This window comes from Schistocerca piceifrons, unplaced genomic scaffold, assembly GCF_021461385.2.
Source record: "Schistocerca piceifrons isolate TAMUIC-IGC-003096 unplaced genomic scaffold, iqSchPice1.1 HiC_scaffold_455, whole genome shotgun sequence".
NCBI lineage: Eukaryota > Metazoa > Arthropoda > Insecta > Orthoptera > Acrididae > Schistocerca > Schistocerca piceifrons.
The window spans coordinates 22,585-46,601 of record NW_025728684.1 but is presented as its reverse complement, the minus strand read 5'-3'; the positions used below and the strand labels follow the sequence as shown (position 1 = coordinate 46,601).

Genomic DNA, 24,017 nt, shown 5'->3' with positions numbered 1-24,017 from the left:
GCACGGCACGGCACGGCACGGCACGGCACAGCGCTGCTCTAGTACCTCCGAACGGCCGCACACGGCGTCTCGGACACGCCGGTTCGGCCCGCGCCCATCTCGCAGATGTTTGTCGTGCTTGTGCGGTCATATGGAGCGCGACCCGAGCGGCAGCGAGCGGCAGTCGAGCAAAGTCGGGACAAGTCGGGACGGAAGGGGAGGGGACAGGCGAAAATGCACCGCGCAAATTACGCAAATATCTGGAAGCGCGGCGCGTGTCAGCCGGGTGAGAAAGCTTCCGCCGGTCCAGCAGGACACTGCCACACCCCGCGCAGTCCCCCCGACGCCCGGCCCCGCGCCGGATAACAAGAACAGGGTGCGTCTCCCGCGAGTGTCGGAGGCCGCACGCACCAAACGAATGACAGGCGGTGCAACGAGCAGCCGCGCTGTGCGTGTCACCCACGTGGCGGTGGAAGGACGTGCTTTGCGTCAAATGTGCCACGGAAAACGGCGATTGCGTGTGTTGGGAGAAGGGGCGAAGGCTTCCTCTGCCGTGCGGCCACATTATAAGGACGCCAACGGCCATACCATGTTGAATACACCGGTTCTCGTCCGATCACCGAAGTTAAGCAACATCGGGCCCGGTTAGTACTTGGATGGGTGACCGCCTGGGAACACCGGGTGCTGTTGGCTCTATCTCATTTTTTAATTTTTGCGTCGCTACACCTGCCAGCCCTCTTTTTCATACTAACTTTCAGGTGTGACAAAGATGCTTCCACAAGCATTTTAAAGTACTGCACTAAACATAAGACACGAAATTACAGTAATGAACTCAGTTTGAGCAAGAATGCGCCGAGGAATAGTGCTAGGAACTCGTTGGAAATGACGAAACACTACGAATCGACAGATGTGTCCTTGAAATGCGTCAGAGCCAACTGTTATGTAGCAGTGCTAAATTCGAAAAACTAACTAAATACATAAATTAAAAAAAAAAAAAAAAAAACAGCCGTTCTCGTCCGATCACCGCAGATAAGCAACAACGTTAGTATTCGGATCGGTGACTGCCTGGGACCTCTGGCTGTCTTCATACTTTGCTTTTTTGTCGCCACCACCACTGCCAGCCCTCTTTTTCAGATGTGACAACGATGTTTCCACAATGACTTAAATCTGTTGTAATAAACAAAAGATACGATATTAGGGCACTCAGTTTGAAGAAGAGTGTGGCAAGGAAGATTTCCAAAGAGTCTCTGGAAATAACAAAACAGTATGAAACGACAGAAATGTTGTGAAATACGTCAGGGCACATTGTTTTGTAGCAGTGCACAACTGCAAATTTGTAAACAACAATTTATCTTTCGTCGCTAGAAGAGATGGATGCTTTGTCGAACCTCCTGTGTCTTGTGTCCTCGTTTTCGCGCCTTTCCATGGCACGGCACGGCACGGCACGGCACGGCACGGCACGGCACAGCGCTGCTCTAGTACCTCCGAACGGCCGCACACGGCGTCTCGGACACGCCGGTTCGGCCCGCGCCCATCTCGCAGATGTTTGTCGTGCTTGTGCGGTCATATGGAGCGCGACCCGAGCGGCAGCGAGCGGCAGTCGAAGCAAAGTCGGGACAAGTCGGGACGGGAGGGGAGGGGACAGGCGAAAATGCACCGCGCAAATTACGCAAATATCTGGAAGCGCGGCGCGTGTCAGCCGGGTGAGAAAGCTTCCGCCGGTCCAGCAGGACACTGCCACACCCCGCGCAGTCCCCCCGACGCCCGGCCCCGCGCCGGATAACAAGAACAAGGTGCGTCTCCCGCGAGTGTCGGAGGCCGCACGCACCAAACGAATGACAGGCGGTGCAACGAGCAGCCGCGCTGTGCGTGTCACCCACGTGGCGGTGGAAGGACGTGCTTTGCGTCAAATGTGCCACGGAAAACGGCGATTGCGTGTGTTGGGAGAAGGGGCGAAGGCTTCCTCTGCCGTGCGGCCACATTATAAGGACGCCAACGGCCATACCATGTTGAATACACCGGTTCTCGTCCGATCACCGAAGTTAAGCAACATCGGGCCCGGTTAGTACTTGGATGGGTGACCGCCTGGGAACACCGGGTGCTGTTGGCTCTATCTCATTTTTTAATTTTTGCGTCGCTACACCTGCCAGCCCTCTTTTTCATACTAACTTTCAGGTGTGACAAAGATGCTTCCACAAGCATTTTAAAGTACTGCACTAAACATAAGACACGAAATTACAGTAATGAACTCAGTTTGAGCAAGAATGCGCCGAGGAATAGTGCTAGGAACTCGTTGGAAATGACGAAACACTACGAATCGACAGATGTGTCCTTGAAATGCGTCAGAGCCAACTGTTATGTAGCAGTGCTAAATTCGAAAAACTAACTAAATACATAAATTAAAAAAAAAAAAAAAAAAACAGCCGTTCTCGTCCGATCACCGCAGATAAGCAACAACGTTAGTATTCGGATCGGTGACTGCCTGGGACCTCTGGCTGTCTTCATACTTTGCTTTTTTGTCGCCACCACCACTGCCAGCCCTCTTTTTCAGATGTGACAACGATGTTTCCACAATGACTTAAATCTGTTGTAATAAACAAAAGATACGATATTAGGGCACTCAGTTTGAAGAAGAGTGTGCCAAGGAAGATTTCCAAAGAGTCTCTGGAAATAACAAAACAGTATGAAACGACAGAAATGTTGTGAAATACGTCAGGGCACATTGTTTTGTAGCAGTGCACAACTGCAAATTTGTAAACAACAATTTATCTTTCGTCGCTAGAAGAGATGGATGCTTTGTCGAACCTCCTGTGTCTTGTGTCCTCGTTTTCGCGCCTTTCCATGGCACGGCACGGCACGGCACGGCACGGCACGGCACGGCACAGCGCTGCTCTAGTACCTCCGAACGGCCGCACACGGCGTCTCGGACACGCCGGTTCGGCCCGCGCCCATCTCGCAGATGTTTGTCGTGCTTGTGCGGTCATATGGAGCGCGACCCGAGCGGCAGCGAGCGGCAGTCGAAGCAAAGTCGGGACAAGTCGGGACGGGAGGGGAGGGGACAGGCGAAAATGCACCGCGCAAATTACGCAAATATCTGGAAGCGCGGCGCGTGTCAGCCGGGTGAGAAAGCTTCCGCCGGTCCAGCAGGACACTGCCACACCCCGCGCAGTCCCCCCGACGCCCGGCCCCGCGCCGGATAACAAGAACAAGGTGCGTCTCCCGCGAGTGTCGGAGGCCGCACGCACCAAACGAATGACAGGCGGTGCAACGAGCAGCCGCGCTGTGCGTGTCACCCACGTGGCGGTGGAAGGACGTGCTTTGCGTCAAATGTGCCACGGAAAACGGCGATTGCGTGTGTTGGGAGAAGGGGCGAAGGCTTCCTCTGCCGTGCGGCCACATTATAAGGACGCCAACGGCCATACCATGTTGAATACACCGGTTCTCGTCCGATCACCGAAGTTAAGCAACATCGGGCCCGGTTAGTACTTGGATGGGTGACCGCCTGGGAACACCGGGTGCTGTTGGCTCTATCTCATTTTTTAATTTTTGCGTCGCTACACCTGCCAGCCCTCTTTTTCATACTAACTTTCAGGTGTGACAAAGATGCTTCCACAAGCATTTTAAAGTACTGCACTAAACATAAGACACGAAATTACAGTAATGAACTCAGTTTGAGCAAGAATGCGCCGAGGAATAGTGCTAGGAACTCGTTGGAAATGACGAAACACTACGAATCGACAGATGTGTCCTTGAAATGCGTCAGAGCCAACTGTTATGTAGCAGTGCTAAATTCGAAAAACTAACTAAATACATAAATTAAAAAAAAAAAAAAAAAAACAGCCGTTCTCGTCCGATCACCGCAGATAAGCAACAACGTTAGTATTCGGATCGGTGACTGCCTGGGACCTCTGGCTGTCTTCATACTTTGCTTTTTTGTCGCCACCACCACTGCCAGCCCTCTTTTTCAGATGTGACAACGATGTTTCCACAATGACTTAAATCTGTTGTAATAAACAAAAGATACGATATTAGGGCACTCAGTTTGAAGAAGAGTGTGCCAAGGAAGATTTCCAAAGAGTCTCTGGAAATAACAAAACAGTATGAAACGACAGAAATGTTGTGAAATACGTCAGGGCACATTGTTTTGTAGCAGTGCACAACTGCAAATTTGTAAACAACAATTTATCTTTCGTCGCTAGAAGAGATGGATGCTTTGTCGAACCTCCTGTGTCTTGTGTCCTCGTTTTCGCGCCTTTCCATGGCACGGCACGGCACGGCACGGCACGGCACGGCACGGCACAGCGCTGCTCTAGTACCTCCGAACGGCCGCACACGGCGTCTCGGACACGCCGGTTCGGCCCGCGCCCATCTCGCAGATGTTTGTCGTGCTTGTGCGGTCATATGGAGCGCGACCCGAGCGGCAGCGAGCGGCAGTCGAAGCAAAGTCGGGACAAGTCGGGACGGGAGGGGAGGGGACAGGCGAAAATGCACCGCGCAAATTACGCAAATATCTGGAAGCGCGGCGCGTGTCAGCCGGGTGAGAAAGCTTCCGCCGGTCCAGCAGGACACTGCCACACCCCGCGCAGTCCCCCCGACGCCCGGCCCCGCGCCGGATAACAAGAACAAGGTGCGTCTCCCGCGAGTGTCGGAGGCCGCACGCACCAAACGAATGACAGGCGGTGCAACGAGCAGCCGCGCTGTGCGTGTCACCCACGTGGCGGTGGAAGGACGTGCTTTGCGTCAAATGTGCCACGGAAAACGGCGATTGCGTGTGTTGGGAGAAGGGGCGAAGGCTTCCTCTGCCGTGCGGCCACATTATAAGGACGCCAACGGCCATACCATGTTGAATACACCGGTTCTCGTCCGATCACCGAAGTTAAGCAACATCGGGCCCGGTTAGTACTTGGATGGGTGACCGCCTGGGAACACCGGGCAGCCTGATAAACCAATATAAACCTGAATCTGAAGAGGCTCCTGTAGACACTACGAACATACCATTCAAGTTGCGGCACATAAAACAGATGGCAATCGACAAGAGTTACATCACCGCGGTCGTTGCCAACCCACAGCAAAGAACGGCGAGGAACATCTACAGCGCTCTGAGGGGGAAGGCAAGAAAGTCCAAAATAGAGACGAGTTTTCCAGACCATGACTGGCCACAGGTCTGGAAGAATGTCTCGGAACGGACACTTCCTGAGCACGCCAGGGACACGTGGTATAAAATCATCCACAAAACAGTGCCGACAAACGAAAAACTGGCACGCATAAAAATGCGGGAATCCCCAAACTGCGAGCTCTGCAACCAGACCGACACCATCGAGCATCGTTTTGGCTGCAGAGAGAGCGGGGAAATATGGGCGGCAGCGAGAAAAATGATCGCCCACATCAACAGAACCGACGAGAGGGCGATACATGTCTCAGCTGTCACTGTCCCGGACGCGAAGCCTTTCCCCAAAGCGAAACGCCTGGCCACAATGTGGATCATCGCCATGACGGCACACGCCATCGTCACGAAACGGCAGACCGACAAGGCGCAGTTCCTCACGGACCTGTGGGAGGAACACAGGAGGGCCAAACAACGCTCCAAGTACCGCGAGACCTTCCAGAACTTCCTGCAGGTCCCGCTGGACGCCGCCTTCCGAGACGCCTTCAACACGACGTGACCGACGCCCTCCCACAACACCCAAACCCCAGTCGCTGAGGACGTCGCCCACCAATCCCTCCAAAGCCCCGACGGCAAGAGTGGTGCATCGAGAAAGTGTTGTGAAAATGCGCGCAGAGTGAAAGTGGGTACGTGTAGCAGTGCCAAAGTGAGAGTGACGTGTGCCAATCATAGCCATACAGTGTCCAGTGCCCAATAGCCAAATAAAGCAGGCAAAAGGAAATGATCAGTTATCAATTTAGTGCAAAGGATACAAGACGTGTTCCAAGGTAACAGCGAAATGTCAAACAGTGTATTTCATGTAATTAATGTGTTCTCTCGCCATCTCCATTCAAGGTACGTTTTTTTTTTCCCCCCCTCTCTCTCTCTCTCTCTCTCTCTCTCTCTCTCTCTCTTCTATAATCTTTTTTTTTGTTGTTTTGTATGTTTTTTTTTGTGTTGTTTGTGTTTATTCCTTTGATGTATCCGTGTGTATAGATATAGTTATATACATTTATAAAGTTCCGCGCATCATGTGCCAAAACGTTGCATACCCCTTTGCGATTTACAATAATTCTAACTTTAGACTTTCTCTGCCCCAAATTTTCCGTGGAACTGTTGCGTCCACTCTCACACAGTACACTAAATAACTTCCCCATTCATCATTTAGGCACATAGAAGTTCTGGCCCATAATCTCCTTTAGCCTTTGGCAAACACATAGCGAACATGCCAAAATAGGTGTATTCAAATACCATACGGGAAAAAAAAAATTAAAATTAATTTAAATTCAATTTAAAAAAAAATAAAATCAAAGTAAAGCAGTTTCTTTTTTTTTGGTATAAAAAAACCATAAACATTGAAGGGAAAATTTAAATAAAGGACACTCAGTGAATAAAAGTGTTGTAACTCAGCCAAGAGACTACTAAAAGAACAATCAGAACTGAAAACGAGAAAATATACAATTTCATGTAAAGATATGTAATTGTTAAAAATTGTAAATAAAAGTTTATATACGTTACAAAAAGAAAAAAAAAAGGTGCTGTTGGCTCTATCTCATTTTTTAATTTTTGCGTCGCTACACCTGCCAGCCCTCTTTTTCATACTAACTTTCAGGTGTGACAAAGATGCTTCCACAAGCATTTTAAAGTACTGCACTAAACATAAGACACGAAATTACAGTAATGAACTCAGTTTGAGCAAGAATGCGCCGAGGAATAGTGCTAGGAACTCGTTGGAAATGACGAAACACTACGAATCGACAGATGTGTCCTTGAAATGCGTCAGAGCCAACTGTTATGTAGCAGTGCTAAATTCGAAAAACTAACTAAATACATAAATTAAAAAAAAAAAAAAAAAAACAGCCGTTCTCGTCCGATCACCGCAGATAAGCAACAACGTTAGTATTCGGATCGGTGACTGCCTGGGACCTCTGGCTGTCTTCATACTTTGCTTTTTTGTCGCCACCACCACTGCCAGCCCTCTTTTTCAGATGTGACAACGATGTTTCCACAATGACTTAAATCTGTTGTAATAAACAAAAGATACGATATTAGGGCACTCAGTTTGAAGAAGAGTGTGCCAAGGAAGATTTCCAAAGAGTCTCTGGAAATAACAAAACAGTATGAAACGACAGAAATGTTGTGAAATACGTCAGGGCACATTGTTTTGTAGCAGTGCACAACTGCAAATTTGTAAACAACAATTTATCTTTCGTCGCTAGAAGAGATGGATGCTTTGTCGAACCTCCTGTGTCTTGTGTCCTCGTTTTCGCGCCTTTCCATGGCACGGCACGGCACGGCACGGCACGGCACGGCACGGCACAGCGCTGCTCTAGTACCTCCGAACGGCCGCACACGGCGTCTCGGACACGCCGGTTCGGCCCGCGCCCATCTCGCAGATGTTTGTCGTGCTTGTGCGGTCATATGGAGCGCGACCCGAGCGGCAGCGAGCGGCAGTCGAAGCAAAGTCGGGACAAGTCGGGACGGGAGGGGAGGGGACAGGCGAAAATGCACCGCGCAAATTACGCAAATATCTGGAAGCGCGGCGCGTGTCAGCCGGGTGAGAAAGCTTCCGCCGGTCCAGCAGGACACTGCCACACCCCGCGCAGTCCCCCCGACGCCCGGCCCCGCGCCGGATAACAAGAACAAGGTGCGTCTCCCGCGAGTGTCGGAGGCCGCACGCACCAAACGAATGACAGGCGGTGCAACGAGCAGCCGCGCTGTGCGTGTCACCCACGTGGCGGTGGAAGGACGTGCTTTGCGTCAAATGTGCCACGGAAAACGGCGATTGCGTGTGTTGGGAGAAGGGGCGAAGGCTTCCTCTGCCGTGCGGCCACATTATAAGGACGCCAACGGCCATACCATGTTGAATACACCGGTTCTCGTCCGATCACCGAAGTTAAGCAACATCGGGCCCGGTTAGTACTTGGATGGGTGACCGCCTGGGAACACCGGGTGCTGTTGGCTCTATCTCATTTTTTAATTTTTGCGTCGCTACACCTGCCAGCCCTCTTTTTCATACTAACTTTCAGGTGTGACAAAGATGCTTCCACAAGCATTTTAAAGTACTGCACTAAACATAAGACACGAAATTACAGTAATGAACTCAGTTTGAGCAAGAATGCGCCGAGGAATAGTGCTAGGAACTCGTTGGAAATGACGAAACACTACGAATCGACAGATGTGTCCTTGAAATGCGTCAGAGCCAACTGTTATGTAGCAGTGCTAAATTCGAAAAACTAACTAAATACATAAATTAAAAAAAAAAAAAAAAAAACAGCCGTTCTCGTCCGATCACCGCAGATAAGCAACAACGTTAGTATTCGGATCGGTGACTGCCTGGGACCTCTGGCTGTCTTCATACTTTGCTTTTTTGTCGCCACCACCACTGCCAGCCCTCTTTTTCAGATGTGACAACGATGTTTCCACAATGACTTAAATCTGTTGTAATAAACAAAAGATACGATATTAGGGCACTCAGTTTGAAGAAGAGTGTGCCAAGGAAGATTTCCAAAGAGTCTCTGGAAATAACAAAACAGTATGAAACGACAGAAATGTTGTGAAATACGTCAGGGCACATTGTTTTGTAGCAGTGCACAACTGCAAATTTGTAAACAACAATTTATCTTTCGTCGCTAGAAGAGATGGATGCTTTGTCGAACCTCCTGTGTCTTGTGTCCTCGTTTTCGCGCCTTTCCATGGCACGGCACGGCACGGCACGGCACGGCACGGCACGGCACAGCGCTGCTCTAGTACCTCCGAACGGCCGCACACGGCGTCTCGGACACGCCGGTTCGGCCCGCGCCCATCTCGCAGATGTTTGTCGTGCTTGTGCGGTCATATGGAGCGCGACCCGAGCGGCAGCGAGCGGCAGTCGAAGCAAAGTCGGGACAAGTCGGGACGGGAGGGGAGGGGACAGGCGAAAATGCACCGCGCAAATTACGCAAATATCTGGAAGCGCGGCGCGTGTCAGCCGGGTGAGAAAGCTTCCGCCGGTCCAGCAGGACACTGCCACACCCCGCGCAGTCCCCCCGACGCCCGGCCCCGCGCCGGATAACAAGAACAAGGTGCGTCTCCCGCGAGTGTCGGAGGCCGCACGCACCAAACGAATGACAGGCGGTGCAACGAGCAGCCGCGCTGTGCGTGTCACCCACGTGGCGGTGGAAGGACGTGCTTTGCGTCAAATGTGCCACGGAAAACGGCGATTGCGTGTGTTGGGAGAAGGGGCGAAGGCTTCCTCTGCCGTGCGGCCACATTATAAGGACGCCAACGGCCATACCATGTTGAATACACCGGTTCTCGTCCGATCACCGAAGTTAAGCAACATCGGGCCCGGTTAGTACTTGGATGGGTGACCGCCTGGGAACACCGGGTGCTGTTGGCTCTATCTCATTTTTTAATTTTTGCGTCGCTACACCTGCCAGCCCTCTTTTTCATACTAACTTTCAGGTGTGACAAAGATGCTTCCACAAGCATTTTAAAGTACTGCACTAAACATAAGACACGAAATTACAGTAATGAACTCAGTTTGAGCAAGAATGCGCCGAGGAATAGTGCTAGGAACTCGTTGGAAATGACGAAACACTACGAATCGACAGATGTGTCCTTGAAATGCGTCAGAGCCAACTGTTATGTAGCAGTGCTAAATTCGAAAAACTAACTAAATACATAAATTAAAAAAAAAAAAAAAAAAACAGCCGTTCTCGTCCGATCACCGCAGATAAGCAACAACGTTAGTATTCGGATCGGTGACTGCCTGGGACCTCTGGCTGTCTTCATACTTTGCTTTTTTGTCGCCACCACCACTGCCAGCCCTCTTTTTCAGATGTGACAACGATGTTTCCACAATGACTTAAATCTGTTGTAATAAACAAAAGATACGATATTAGGGCACTCAGTTTGAAGAAGAGTGTGCCAAGGAAGATTTCCAAAGAGTCTCTGGAAATAACAAAACAGTATGAAACGACAGAAATGTTGTGAAATACGTCAGGGCACATTGTTTTGTAGCAGTGCACAACTGCAAATTTGTAAACAACAATTTATCTTTCGTCGCTAGAAGAGATGGATGCTTTGTCGAACCTCCTGTGTCTTGTGTCCTCGTTTTCGCGCCTTTCCATGGCACGGCACGGCACGGCACGGCACGGCACGGCACGGCACAGCGCTGCTCTAGTACCTCCGAACGGCCGCACACGGCGTCTCGGACACGCCGGTTCGGCCCGCGCCCATCTCGCAGATGTTTGTCGTGCTTGTGCGGTCATATGGAGCGCGACCCGAGCGGCAGCGAGCGGCAGTCGAAGCAAAGTCGGGACAAGTCGGGACGGGAGGGGAGGGGACAGGCGAAAATGCACCGCGCAAATTACGCAAATATCTGGAAGCGCGGCGCGTGTCAGCCGGGTGAGAAAGCTTCCGCCGGTCCAGCAGGACACTGCCACACCCCGCGCAGTCCCCCCGACGCCCGGCCCCGCGCCGGATAACAAGAACAAGGTGCGTCTCCCGCGAGTGTCGGAGGCCGCACGCACCAAACGAATGACAGGCGGTGCAACGAGCAGCCGCGCTGTGCGTGTCACCCACGTGGCGGTGGAAGGACGTGCTTTGCGTCAAATGTGCCACGGAAAACGGCGATTGCGTGTGTTGGGAGAAGGGGCGAAGGCTTCCTCTGCCGTGCGGCCACATTATAAGGACGCCAACGGCCATACCATGTTGAATACACCGGTTCTCGTCCGATCACCGAAGTTAAGCAACATCGGGCCCGGTTAGTACTTGGATGGGTGACCGCCTGGGAACACCGGGTGCTGTTGGCTCTATCTCATTTTTTAATTTTTGCGTCGCTACACCTGCCAGCCCTCTTTTTCATACTAACTTTCAGGTGTGACAAAGATGCTTCCACAAGCATTTTAAAGTACTGCACTAAACATAAGACACGAAATTACAGTAATGAACTCAGTTTGAGCAAGAATGCGCCGAGGAATAGTGCTAGGAACTCGTTGGAAATGACGAAACACTACGAATCGACAGATGTGTCCTTGAAATGCGTCAGAGCCAACTGTTATGTAGCAGTGCTAAATTCGAAAAACTAACTAAATACATAAATTAAAAAAAAAAAAAAAAAAACAGCCGTTCTCGTCCGATCACCGCAGATAAGCAACAACGTTAGTATTCGGATCGGTGACTGCCTGGGACCTCTGGCTGTCTTCATACTTTGCTTTTTTGTCGCCACCACCACTGCCAGCCCTCTTTTTCAGATGTGACAACGATGTTTCCACAATGACTTAAATCTGTTGTAATAAACAAAAGATACGATATTAGGGCACTCAGTTTGAAGAAGAGTGTGCCAAGGAAGATTTCCAAAGAGTCTCTGGAAATAACAAAACAGTATGAAACGACAGAAATGTTGTGAAATACGTCAGGGCACATTGTTTTGTAGCAGTGCACAACTGCAAATTTGTAAACAACAATTTATCTTTCGTCGCTAGAAGAGATGGATGCTTTGTCGAACCTCCTGTGTCTTGTGTCCTCGTTTTCGCGCCTTTCCATGGCACGGCACGGCACGGCACGGCACGGCACGGCACGGCACAGCGCTGCTCTAGTACCTCCGAACGGCCGCACACGGCGTCTCGGACACGCCGGTTCGGCCCGCGCCCATCTCGCAGATGTTTGTCGTGCTTGTGCGGTCATATGGAGCGCGACCCGAGCGGCAGCGAGCGGCAGTCGAAGCAAAGTCGGGACAAGTCGGGACGGGAGGGGAGGGGACAGGCGAAAATGCACCGCGCAAATTACGCAAATATCTGGAAGCGCGGCGCGTGTCAGCCGGGTGAGAAAGCTTCCGCCGGTCCAGCAGGACACTGCCACACCCCGCGCAGTCCCCCCGACGCCCGGCCCCGCGCCGGATAACAAGAACAAGGTGCGTCTCCCGCGAGTGTCGGAGGCCGCACGCACCAAACGAATGACAGGCGGTGCAACGAGCAGCCGCGCTGTGCGTGTCACCCACGTGGCGGTGGAAGGACGTGCTTTGCGTCAAATGTGCCACGGAAAACGGCGATTGCGTGTGTTGGGAGAAGGGGCGAAGGCTTCCTCTGCCGTGCGGCCACATTATAAGGACGCCAACGGCCATACCATGTTGAATACACCGGTTCTCGTCCGATCACCGAAGTTAAGCAACATCGGGCCCGGTTAGTACTTGGATGGGTGACCGCCTGGGAACACCGGGTGCTGTTGGCTCTATCTCATTTTTTAATTTTTGCGTCGCTACACCTGCCAGCCCTCTTTTTCATACTAACTTTCAGGTGTGACAAAGATGCTTCCACAAGCATTTTAAAGTACTGCACTAAACATAAGACACGAAATTACAGTAATGAACTCAGTTTGAGCAAGAATGCGCCGAGGAATAGTGCTAGGAACTCGTTGGAAATGACGAAACACTACGAATCGACAGATGTGTCCTTGAAATGCGTCAGAGCCAACTGTTATGTAGCAGTGCTAAATTCGAAAAACTAACTAAATACATAAATTAAAAAAAAAAAAAAAAAAACAGCCGTTCTCGTCCGATCACCGCAGATAAGCAACAACGTTAGTATTCGGATCGGTGACTGCCTGGGACCTCTGGCTGTCTTCATACTTTGCTTTTTTGTCGCCACCACCACTGCCAGCCCTCTTTTTCAGATGTGACAACGATGTTTCCACAATGACTTAAATCTGTTGTAATAAACAAAAGATACGATATTAGGGCACTCAGTTTGAAGAAGAGTGTGCCAAGGAAGATTTCCAAAGAGTCTCTGGAAATAACAAAACAGTATGAAACGACAGAAATGTTGTGAAATACGTCAGGGCACATTGTTTTGTAGCAGTGCACAACTGCAAATTTGTAAACAACAATTTATCTTTCGTCGCTAGAAGAGATGGATGCTTTGTCGAACCTCCTGTGTCTTGTGTCCTCGTTTTCGCGCCTTTCCATGGCACGGCACGGCACGGCACGGCACGGCACGGCACGGCACAGCGCTGCTCTAGTACCTCCGAACGGCCGCACACGGCGTCTCGGACACGCCGGTTCGGCCCGCGCCCATCTCGCAGATGTTTGTCGTGCTTGTGCGGTCATATGGAGCGCGACCCGAGCGGCAGCGAGCGGCAGTCGAAGCAAAGTCGGGACAAGTCGGGACGGGAGGGGAGGGGACAGGCGAAAATGCACCGCGCAAATTACGCAAATATCTGGAAGCGCGGCGCGTGTCAGCCGGGTGAGAAAGCTTCCGCCGGTCCAGCAGGACACTGCCACACCCCGCGCAGTCCCCCCGACGCCCGGCCCCGCGCCGGATAACAAGAACAAGGTGCGTCTCCCGCGAGTGTCGGAGGCCGCACGCACCAAACGAATGACAGGCGGTGCAACGAGCAGCCGCGCTGTGCGTGTCACCCACGTGGCGGTGGAAGGACGTGCTTTGCGTCAAATGTGCCACGGAAAACGGCGATTGCGTGTGTTGGGAGAAGGGGCGAAGGCTTCCTCTGCCGTGCGGCCACATTATAAGGACGCCAACGGCCATACCATGTTGAATACACCGGTTCTCGTCCGATCACCGAAGTTAAGCAACATCGGGCCCGGTTAGTACTTGGATGGGTGACCGCCTGGGAACACCGGGTGCTGTTGGCTCTATCTCATTTTTTAATTTTTGCGTCGCTACACCTGCCAGCCCTCTTTTTCATACTAACTTTCAGGTGTGACAAAGATGCTTCCACAAGCATTTTAAAGTACTGCACTAAACATAAGACACGAAATTACAGTAATGAACTCAGTTTGAGCAAGAATGCGCCGAGGAATAGTGCTAGGAACTCGTTGGAAATGACGAAACACTACGAATCGACAGATGTGTCCTTGAAATGCGTCAGAGCCAACTGTTATGTAGCAGTGCTAAATTCGAAAAACTAACTAAATACATAAATTAAAAAAAAAAAAAAAAAAACAGCCGTTCTCGTCCGATCACCGCAGATAAGCAACAACGTTAGTATTCGGATCGGTGACTGCCTGGGACCTCTGGCTGTCTTCATACTTTGCTTTTTTGTCGCCACCACCACTGCCAGCCCTCTTTTTCAGATGTGACAACGATGTTTCCACAATGACTTAAATCTGTTGTAATAAACAAAAGATACGATATTAGGGCACTCAGTTTGAAGAAGAGTGTGCCAAGGAAGATTTCCAAAGAGTCTCTGGAAATAACAAAACAGTATGAAACGACAGAAATGTTGTGAAATACGTCAGGGCACATTGTTTTGTAGCAGTGCACAACTGCAAATTTGTAAACAACAATTTATCTTTCGTCGCTAGAAGAGATGGATGCTTTGTCGAACCTCCTGTGTCTTGTGTCCTCGTTTTCGCGCCTTTCCATGGCACGGCACGGCACGGCACGGCACGGCACGGCACGGCACAGCGCTGCTCTAGTACCTCCGAACGGCCGCACACGGCGTCTCGGACACGCCGGTTCGGCCCGCGCCCATCTCGCAGATGTTTGTCGTGCTTGTGCGGTCATATGGAGCGCGACCCGAGCGGCAGCGAGCGGCAGTCGAAGCAAAGTCGGGACAAGTCGGGACGGGAGGGGAGGGGACAGGCGAAAATGCACCGCGCAAATTACGCAAATATCTGGAAGCGCGGCGCGTGTCAGCCGGGTGAGAAAGCTTCCGCCGGTCCAGCAGGACACTGCCACACCCCGCGCAGTCCCCCCGACGCCCGGCCCCGCGCCGGATAACAAGAACAAGGTGCGTCTCCCGCGAGTGTCGGAGGCCGCACGCACCAAACGAATGACAGGCGGTGCAACGAGCAGCCGCGCTGTGCGTGTCACCCACGTGGCGGTGGAAGGACGTGCTTTGCGTCAAATGTGCCACGGAAAACGGCGATTGCGTGTGTTGGGAGAAGGGGCGAAGGCTTCCTCTGCCGTGCGGCCACATTATAAGGACGCCAACGGCCATACCATGTTGAATACACCGGTTCTCGTCCGATCACCGAAGTTAAGCAACATCGGGCCCGGTTAGTACTTGGATGGGTGACCGCCTGGGAACACCGGGTGCTGTTGGCTCTATCTCATTTTTTAATTTTTGCGTCGCTACACCTGCCAGCCCTCTTTTTCATACTAACTTTCAGGTGTGACAAAGATGCTTCCACAAGCATTTTAAAGTACTGCACTAAACATAAGACACGAAATTACAGTAATGAACTCAGTTTGAGCAAGAATGCGCCGAGGAATAGTGCTAGGAACTCGTTGGAAATGACGAAACACTACGAATCGACAGATGTGTCCTTGAAATGCGTCAGAGCCAACTGTTATGTAGCAGTGCTAAATTCGAAAAACTAACTAAATACATAAATTAAAAAAAAAAAAAAAAAAACAGCCGTTCTCGTCCGATCACCGCAGATAAGCAACAACGTTAGTATTCGGATCGGTGACTGCCTGGGACCTCTGGCTGTCTTCATACTTTGCTTTTTTGTCGCCACCACCACTGCCAGCCCTCTTTTTCAGATGTGACAACGATGTTTCCACAATGACTTAAATCTGTTGTAATAAACAAAAGATACGATATTAGGGCACTCAGTTTGAAGAAGAGTGTGCCAAGGAAGATTTCCAAAGAGTCTCTGGAAATAACAAAACAGTATGAAACGACAGAAATGTTGTGAAATACGTCAGGGCACATTGTTTTGTAGCAGTGCACAACTGCAAATTTGTAAACAACAATTTATCTTTCGTCGCTAGAAGAGATGGATGCTTTGTCGAACCTCCTGTGTCTTGTGTCCTCGTTTTCGCGCCTTTCCATGGCACGGCACGGCACGGCACGGCACGGCACGGCACGGCACAGCGCTGCTCTAGTACCTCCGAACGGCCGCACACGGCGTCTCGGACACGCCGGTTCGGCCCGCGCCCATCTCGCAGATGTTTGTCGTGCTTGTGCGGTCATATGGAGCGCGACCCGAGCGGCAGCGAGCGGCAGTCGAAGCAAAGTCGGGACAAGTCGGGACGGGAGGGGAGGGGACAGGCGAAAATGCACCGCGCAAATTACGCAAATATCTGGAAGCGCGGCGCGTGTCAGCCGGGTGAGAAAGCTTCCGCCGGTCCAGCAGGACACTGCCACACCCCGCGCAGTCCCCCCGACGCCCGGCCCCGCGCCGGATAACAAGAACAAGGTGCGTCTCCCGCGAGTGTCGGAGGCCGCACGCACCAAACGAATGACAGGCGGTGCAACGAGCAGCCGCGCTGTGCGTGTCACCCACGTGGCGGTGGAAGGACGTGCTTTGCGTCAAATGTGCCACGGAAAACGGCGATTGCGTGTGTTGGGAGAAGGGGCGAAGGCTTCCTCTGCCGTGCGACCACATTATAAGGACGCCAACGGCCATACCATGTTGAATACACCGGTTCTCGTCCGATCACCGAAGTTAAGCAACATCGGGCCCGGTTAGTACTTGGATGGGTGACCGCCTGGGAACACCGGCACCCTCCCTAGAGAAGAAGGGGGGCTGGGCCTGATAGATGTCACGAGAAAATGCGCGGCACTGTTGCTCCACCGAGCTCTACAAATGGAGGACAGAAGTGTAGACTGTACCACGTCGTCTCTACTAAAAGAACACAGACCCGATTCCGGGGAAGCGCCGGTAGATGTCAGTAGAATACCCTACAAGATGCGCTACTTGAAGCAGATAGTAATGGACAGTAGCTACATCTCATCCACGCTAGCAGTGAAAGAGATGAGAACTGCAGCGAAAATCTATCGTGCACTGAGAGGCAAACAAGGAAGAAGCAGAACAGAGACGAATCTTCCAGACCACGACTGGCCACAAGTCTGGAAGAATCTCTCTGAGAAAGCCATACCCCCGGAAGCTAGAGACACGTGGTACAAAGTCGTACACAACAAGATACCGACGAACGAGCGCCTAGCGCGCATCGGCATGCGTGAGTCGCCGCACTGCGAAGTGTGCAACGAGATCGACACCGTGGAACACCGCTTCACATGTCCGACAAGTCAGGCGATATGGGAGACATGCAGGAAAATGGTGGCGCTCATGAACAGGGCGGATCACCGAACTATAGAAGCCACAGCCCTCACGATCCCGGCTGCAAAATGTTTCCCACGTCCCAAACGCGTCGCGACCATGTGGACGTTCGCGATGACAGCGCACGCCATAATCGCAAAAAAACAAACGGACGGAGTGCAGTTCCTCACCGATCTCTGGGAGGAACACAAGCGAGCCAAGCGGAAAAACAACTACAGGCAGACGTTCCAGAACTACCTTCAGATAGCGCTGGACGCCGCCTTCAAGGACGCCCTCCGTCCCCACACGCCACGACCGCCTCCGACGTCTCCGCCGCCGCCGCCGCCGCCGCCGCTACCGCTGCCGCCGCCGTCGCCGCCGCCGCTGCCGCCGCCGCCGCCGGCGCCGCCGACGCCGCCGACGCCGCTGCCGCCACACCACGCCCCCCCCTAGTCCTCCACGCCTCCGTCGTCACCGATGCAGAGACCCTCCAACGCCCCCAAAGTGTTGTGTGTTAAATGTGAGTTCGGTATAAAATTTGTGCAGTGCAACAACAGTGTCCGCAGTGCTACGGCTACACATATAGGGCATATCCAGGTAGCGTTCTTAAAAATGTGCGAAACATCACTACGCCGAAGATGACTATGTGAGTAGACTAACAAAAGAAACATCTATATTCAATCCATATTTAATCATGTTAAACTTATCTAGAATATAGTTGTCCACTTATAGAATTATTCTTTAATTATGTTTCAAAAGTGTTCCGTATCGCCCTCTCTCTCTCTCTCTCTCTCTCTCTCTCTCTCTCTCTCCCTGTCTCTCTATTTCTCTCTCTCTCCCTCTCTCGCTCTCTTCCCCTCAACCACCATCTCGTGGACACCTAGCTATATATATATAATATTCTTTCATACATATTTGTCATTGTCCTTTGTCTCTTAAATGTAAGCCTTAGCCAATAAGACATCTCTAATAATAGCTACAAGCCACATAATGGCACCAGACCAAAAACTCGACCTAAAGTAAAGAACTTAGAAGTGTTTGAATCAATAACCCATAAAATTTAACAAAAACGCAAACAAAACTGAAAAATGAAATATTATTGCTCCACTGACTTACAAATCAGTGCAACAGTGTAAATTACCTGCAAATGCACAAAATATAATGAAACAGACAATTGCAACAAAGTTACATATCAGTAAAGAAAAGAAAAAGACTCGATAACTAACTGAAATTGAAATTGAAAATACCTTGGAATCTCATGACTGTATTTGTTATTTTGTAAATAAAAGTTTATTACGTTTAAAAAAAAAAAAAAAAAAGGTGCTGTTGGCTCTATCTCATTTTTTAATTTTTGCGTCGCTACACCTGCCAGCCCTCTTTTTCATACTAACTTTCAGGTGTGACAAAGATGCTTCCACAAGCATTTTAAAGTACTGCACTAAACATAAGACACGAAATTACAGTAATGAACTCAGTTTGAGCAAGAATGCGCCGAGGAATAGTGCTAGGAACTCGTTGGAAATGACGAAACACTACGAATCGACAGATGTGTCCTTGAAATGCGTCAGAGCCAACTGTTATGTAGCAGTGCTAAATTCGAAAAACTAACTAAATACATAAATTAAAAAAAAAAAAAAAAAACAGCCGTTCTCGTCCGATCACCGCAGATAAGCAACAACGTTAGTATTCGGATCGGTGACTGCCTGGGACCTCTGGCTGTCTTCATACTTTGCTTTTTTGTCGCCACCACCACTGCCAGCCCTCTTTTTCAGATGTGACAACGATGTTTCCACAATGACTTAAATCTGTTGTAATAAACAAAAGATACGATATTAGGGCACTCAGTTTGAAGAAGAGTGTGCCAAGGAAGATTTCCAAAGAGTCTCTGGAAATAACAAAACAGTATGAAACGACAGAAATGTTGTGAAATACGTCAGGGCACATTGTTTTGTAGCAGTGCACAACTGCAAATTTGTAAACAACAATTTATCTTTCGTCGCTAGAAGAGATGGATGCTTTGTCGAACCTCCTGTGTCTTGTGTCCTCGTTTTCGCGCCTTTCCATGGCACGGCACGGCACGGCACGGCACGGCACGGCACGGCACAGCGCTGCTCTAGTACCTCCGAACGGCCGCACACGGCGTCTCGGACACGCCGGTTCGGCCCGCGCCCATCTCGCAGATGTTTGTCGTGCTTGTGCGGTCATATGGAGCGCGACCCGAGCGGCAGCGAGCGGCAGTCGAAGCAAAGTCGGGACAAGTCGGGACGGGAGGGGAGGGGACAGGCGAAAATGCACCGCGCAAATTACGCAAATATCTGGAAGCGCGGCGCGTGTCAGCCGGGTGAGAAAGCTTCCGCCGGTCCAGCAGGACACTGCCACACCCCGCGCAGTCCCCCCGACGCCCGGCCCCGCGCCGGATAACAAGAACAAGGTGCGTCTCCCGCGAGTGTCGGAGGCCGCACGCACCAAACGAATGACAGGCGGTGCAACGAGCAGCCGCGCTGTGCGTGTCACCCACGTGGCGGTGGAAGGACGTGCTTTGCGTCAAATGTGCCACGGAAAACGGCGATTGCGTGTGTTGGGAGAAGGGGCGAAGGCTTCCTCTGCCGTGCGGCCACATTATAAGGACGCCAACGGCCATACCATGTTGAATACACCGGTTCTCGTCCGATCACCGAAGTTAAGCAACATCGGGCCCGGTTAGTACTTGGATGGGTGACCGCCTGGGAACACCGGCACCCTCCCTAGAGAAGAAGGGGGGCTGGGCCTGATAGATGTCACGAGAAAATGCGCGGCACTGTTGCTCCACCGAGCTCTACAAATGGAGGACAGAAGTGTAGACTGTACCACGTCGTCTCTACTAAAAGAACACAGACCCGATTCCGGGGAAGCGCCGGTAGATGTCAGTAGAATACCCTACAAGATGCGCTACTTGAAGCAGATAGTAATGGACAGTAGCTACATCTCATCCACGCTAGCAGTGAAAGAGATGAGAACTGCAGCGAAAATCTATCGTGCACTGAGAGGCAAACAAGGAAGAAGCAGAACAGAGACGAATCTTCCAGACCACGACTGGCCACAAGTCTGGAAGAATCTCTCTGAGAAAGCCATACCCCCGGAAGCTAGAGACACGTGGTACAAAGTCGTACACAACAAGATACCGACGAACGAGCGCCTAGCGCGCATCGGCATGCGTGAGTCGCCGCACTGCGAAGTGTGCAACGAGATCGACACCGTGGAACACCGCTTCACATGTCCGACAAGTCAGGCGATATGGGAGACATGCAGGAAAATGGTGGCGCTCATGAACAGGGCGGATCACCGAACTATAGAAGCCACAGCCCTCACGATCCCGGCTGCAAAATGTTTCCCACGTCCCAAACGCGTCGCGACCATGTGGACGTTCGCGATGACAGCGCACGCCATAATCGCAAAAAAACAAACGGACGGAGTGCAGTTCCTCACCGATCTCTGGGAGGAACACAAGCGAGCCAAGCGGAAAAACAACTACAGGCAGACGTTCCAGAACTACCTTCAGATAGCGCTGGACGCCGCCTTCAAGGACGCCCTCCGTCCCCACACGCCACGACCGCCTCCGACGTCTCCGCCGCCGCCGCCGCCGCCGCCGCTACCGCTGCCGCCGCCGTCGCCGCCGCCGCTGCCGCCGCCGCCGCCGGCGCCGCCGACGCCGCCGACGCCGCTGCCGCCACACCACGCCCCCCCCTAGTCCTCCACGCCTCCGTCGTCACCGATGCAGAGACCCTCCAACGCCCCCAAAGTGTTGTGTGTTAAATGTGAGTTCGGTATAAAATTTGTGCAGTGCAACAACAGTGTCCGCAGTGCTACGGCTACACATATAGGGCATATCCAGGTAGCGTTCTTAAAAATGTGCGAAACATCACTACGCCGAAGATGACTATGTGAGTAGACTAACAAAAGAAACATCTATATTCAATCCATATTTAATCATGTTAAACTTATCTAGAATATAGTTGTCCACTTATAGAATTATTCTTTAATTATGTTTCAAAAGTGTTCCGTATCGCCCTCTCTCTCTCTCTCTCTCTCTCTCTCTCTCTCTCTCTCCCTGTCTCTCTATTTCTCTCTCTCTCCCTCTCTCGCTCTCTTCCCCTCAACCACCATCTCGTGGACACCTAGCTATATATATATAATATTCTTTCATACATATTTGTCATTGTCCTTTGTCTCTTAAATGTAAGCCTTAGCCAATAAGACATCTCTAATAATAGCTACAAGCCACATAATGGCACCAGACCAAAAACTCGACCTAAAGTAAAGAACTTAGAAGTGTTTGAATCAATAACCCATAAAATTTAACAAAAACGCAAACAAAACTGAAAAATGAAATATTATTGCTCCACTGACTTACAAATCAGTGCAACAGTGTAAATTACCTGCAAATGCACAAAATATAATGAAACAGACAATTGCAACAAAGTTACATATCAGTAAAGAAAAGAAAAAGACTCGATAACTAACTGAAATTGAAATTGAAAATACCTTGGAATCTCATGACTGTATTTGTTATTTTGTAAATAAAAGTTTATTACGTTTAAAAAAAAAAAAAAAAAAGGTGCTGTTGGCTCTATCTCATTTTTTAATTTTTGCGTCGCTACACCTGCCAGCCCTCTTTTTCATACTAACTTTCAGGTGTGACAAAGATGCTTCCACAAGCATTTTAAAGTACTGCACTAAACATAAGACACGAAATTACAGTAATGAACTCAGTTTGAGCAAGAATGCGCCGAGGAATAGTGCTAGGAACTCGTTGGAAATGACGAAACACTACGAATCGACAGATGTGTCCTTGAAATGCGTCAGAGCCAACTGTTATGTAGCAGTGCTAAATTCGAAAAACTAACTAAATACATAAATTAAAAAAAAAAAAAAAAAACAGCCGTTCTCGTCCGATCACCGCAGATAAGCAACAACGTTAGTATTCGGATCGGTGACTGCCTGGGACCTCTGGCTGTCTTCATACTTTGCTTTTTTGTCGCCACCACCACTGCCAGCCCTCTTTTTCAGATGTGACAACGATGTTTCCACAATGACTTAAATCTGTTGTAATAAACAAAAGATACGATATTAGGGCACTCAGTTTGAAGAAGAGTGTGCCAAGGAAGATTTCCAAAGAGTCTCTGGAAATAACAAAACAGTATGAAACGACAGAAATGTTGTGAAATACGTCAGGGCACATTGTTTTGTAGCAGTGCACAACTGCAAATTTGTAAACAACAATTTATCTTTCGTCGCTAGAAGAGATGGATGCTTTGTCGAACCTCCTGTGTCTTGTGTCCTCGTTTTCGCGCCTTTCCATGGCACGGCACGGCACGGCACGGCACGGCACGGCACGGCACAGCGCTGCTCTAGTACCTCCGAACGGCCGCACACGGCGTCTCGGACACGCCGGTTCGGCCCGCGCCCATCTCGCAGATGTTTGTCGTGCTTGTGCGGTCATATGGAGCGCGACCCGAGCGGCAGCGAGCGGCAGTCGAGCAAAGTCGGGACAAGTCGGGACGGAAGGGGAGGGGACAGGCGAAAATGCACCGCGCAAATTACGCAAATATCTGGAAGCGCGGCGCGTGTCAGCCGGGTGAGAAAGCTTCCGCCGGTCCAGCAGGACACTGCCACACCCCGCGCAGTCCCCCCGACGCCCGGCCCCGCGCCGGATAACAAGAACAGGGTGCGTCTCCCGCGAGTGTCGGAGGCCGCACGCACCAAACGAATGACAGGCGGTGCAACGAGCAGCCGCGCTGTGCGTGTCACCCACGTGGCGGTGGAAGGACGTGCTTTGCGTCAAATGTGCCACGGAAAACGGCGATTGCGTGTGTTGGGAGAAGGGGCGAAGGCTTCCTCTGCCGTGCGGCCACATTATAAGGACGCCAACGGCCATACCATGTTGAATACACCGGTTCTCGTCCGATCACCGAAGTTAAGCAACATCGGGCCCGGTTAGTACTTGGATGGGTGACCGCCTGGGAACACCGGGTGCAGGTGCAAAAATAAACAAAAAGAAAACAGTGCTACTGCCAATTGGGAATAAGCAGATAAATGCAGCGAGTCAGTGGTATGAAGTAGTCGAGAACCACAAGGTACTCGGCATCTTCATGCAGCCTTGTCCACAAAAAATGGCAACATACAACTGGAGGAACGCACTACATGTAATACGAGGCCTCACGAGAGTGCATTCAAACAGGCAACTAACCCTGCATCAAAGAATAGACCTCATAAACACAACGATCCTATCGAAAGCCTACTACCTGGCACAGATCCTGACCTTACCCAAAGAAATAGCTAGGGCAATCACGGGAGCCGTATACTACCTCCTATGGCGAAGAGAAATCTTCAAAGTGGCGCAGGAAACATGCTCGCTACCGATAGAGGAAGGAGGACTCGGTCTTGTGGAAGTAAGGACGAAATGTGCGGCGCTTCTACTAAAAAGGACGCTGGAAATCAAGGAGAAGAACCCAGAAAGCATCACAGCAGCACTGATAAGAAGAATGAAACCTGGATCTGAAGAACCGCCAATAAACACGAGCCACATCCCGTATAAGATTTGCCACGTAAGACAATACTACATAGACAAGAGCTATGCATTGACAACCGTGGCAAATCCCAGCCACAGGACAGCGAGGAAAATATACAGGGCGCTGAGGGGAAGGCCTGCCAGAAACAAAATAGAAAACAAGTTCCCCAATCACAACTGGCCACAGATATGGAAAAACATCACGGAAACCACGCTACCAAAGCACGTGAAGGCGAGCTGGTACCGAATAGTAAACAGGACGGTACCAACAAACGAAAAATTAGCCCGGATCAAACTGAGAGATTCAGATAAATGTGAAGCATGCAACTGTGTCGATACACTAGAGCACCGCTTCA

The 24,017-nt window shown here is 50.8% G+C and overlaps 10 non-coding genes and 3 pseudogenes across 10 annotated transcripts; all 13 read left to right on the top strand.

Moving 5' to 3' along the window:
• The first annotated feature begins 553 nt into the window (after positions 1-553).
• Positions 554-672, top strand: LOC124751232. The gene has a single exon (XR_007012069.1). It is a non-coding gene; the product is annotated as a 5S ribosomal RNA (ribosomal RNA).
• Positions 673-1,970: 1,298 nt separating this feature from the next.
• LOC124751231 lies at positions 1,971-2,089 on the top strand. Its single transcript, XR_007012068.1, has one exon. It is a non-coding gene; the product is annotated as a 5S ribosomal RNA (ribosomal RNA).
• A 1,298-nt stretch (positions 2,090-3,387) lies between these two features.
• Positions 3,388-3,506, top strand: LOC124751229. Its single transcript, XR_007012066.1, has one exon. It is a non-coding gene; the product is annotated as a 5S ribosomal RNA (ribosomal RNA).
• A 1,298-nt stretch (positions 3,507-4,804) lies between these two features.
• On the top strand, positions 4,805-4,922 carry LOC124751213 (annotated as a pseudogene).
• Positions 4,923-7,967: 3,045 nt separating this feature from the next.
• Positions 7,968-8,086, top strand: LOC124751227. The gene has a single exon (XR_007012065.1). It is a non-coding gene; the product is annotated as a 5S ribosomal RNA (ribosomal RNA).
• Positions 8,087-9,384: 1,298 nt separating this feature from the next.
• On the top strand, positions 9,385-9,503 carry LOC124751226. Its single transcript, XR_007012064.1, has one exon. It is a non-coding gene; the product is annotated as a 5S ribosomal RNA (ribosomal RNA).
• Positions 9,504-10,801: 1,298 nt separating this feature from the next.
• LOC124751225 lies at positions 10,802-10,920 on the top strand. Its single transcript, XR_007012063.1, has one exon. It is a non-coding gene; the product is annotated as a 5S ribosomal RNA (ribosomal RNA).
• A 1,298-nt stretch (positions 10,921-12,218) lies between these two features.
• Positions 12,219-12,337, top strand: LOC124751224. The gene has a single exon (XR_007012062.1). It is a non-coding gene; the product is annotated as a 5S ribosomal RNA (ribosomal RNA).
• Positions 12,338-13,635: 1,298 nt separating this feature from the next.
• LOC124751223 lies at positions 13,636-13,754 on the top strand. Its single transcript, XR_007012061.1, has one exon. It is a non-coding gene; the product is annotated as a 5S ribosomal RNA (ribosomal RNA).
• Positions 13,755-15,052: 1,298 nt separating this feature from the next.
• On the top strand, positions 15,053-15,171 carry LOC124751222. Its single transcript, XR_007012060.1, has one exon. It is a non-coding gene; the product is annotated as a 5S ribosomal RNA (ribosomal RNA).
• A 1,298-nt stretch (positions 15,172-16,469) lies between these two features.
• Positions 16,470-16,584, top strand: LOC124751219 (annotated as a pseudogene).
• A 3,159-nt stretch (positions 16,585-19,743) lies between these two features.
• On the top strand, positions 19,744-19,858 carry LOC124751218 (annotated as a pseudogene).
• A 3,158-nt stretch (positions 19,859-23,016) lies between these two features.
• LOC124751212 lies at positions 23,017-23,135 on the top strand. The gene has a single exon (XR_007012057.1). It is a non-coding gene; the product is annotated as a 5S ribosomal RNA (ribosomal RNA).
• The last annotated feature ends 882 nt before the right edge of the window (positions 23,136-24,017 follow it).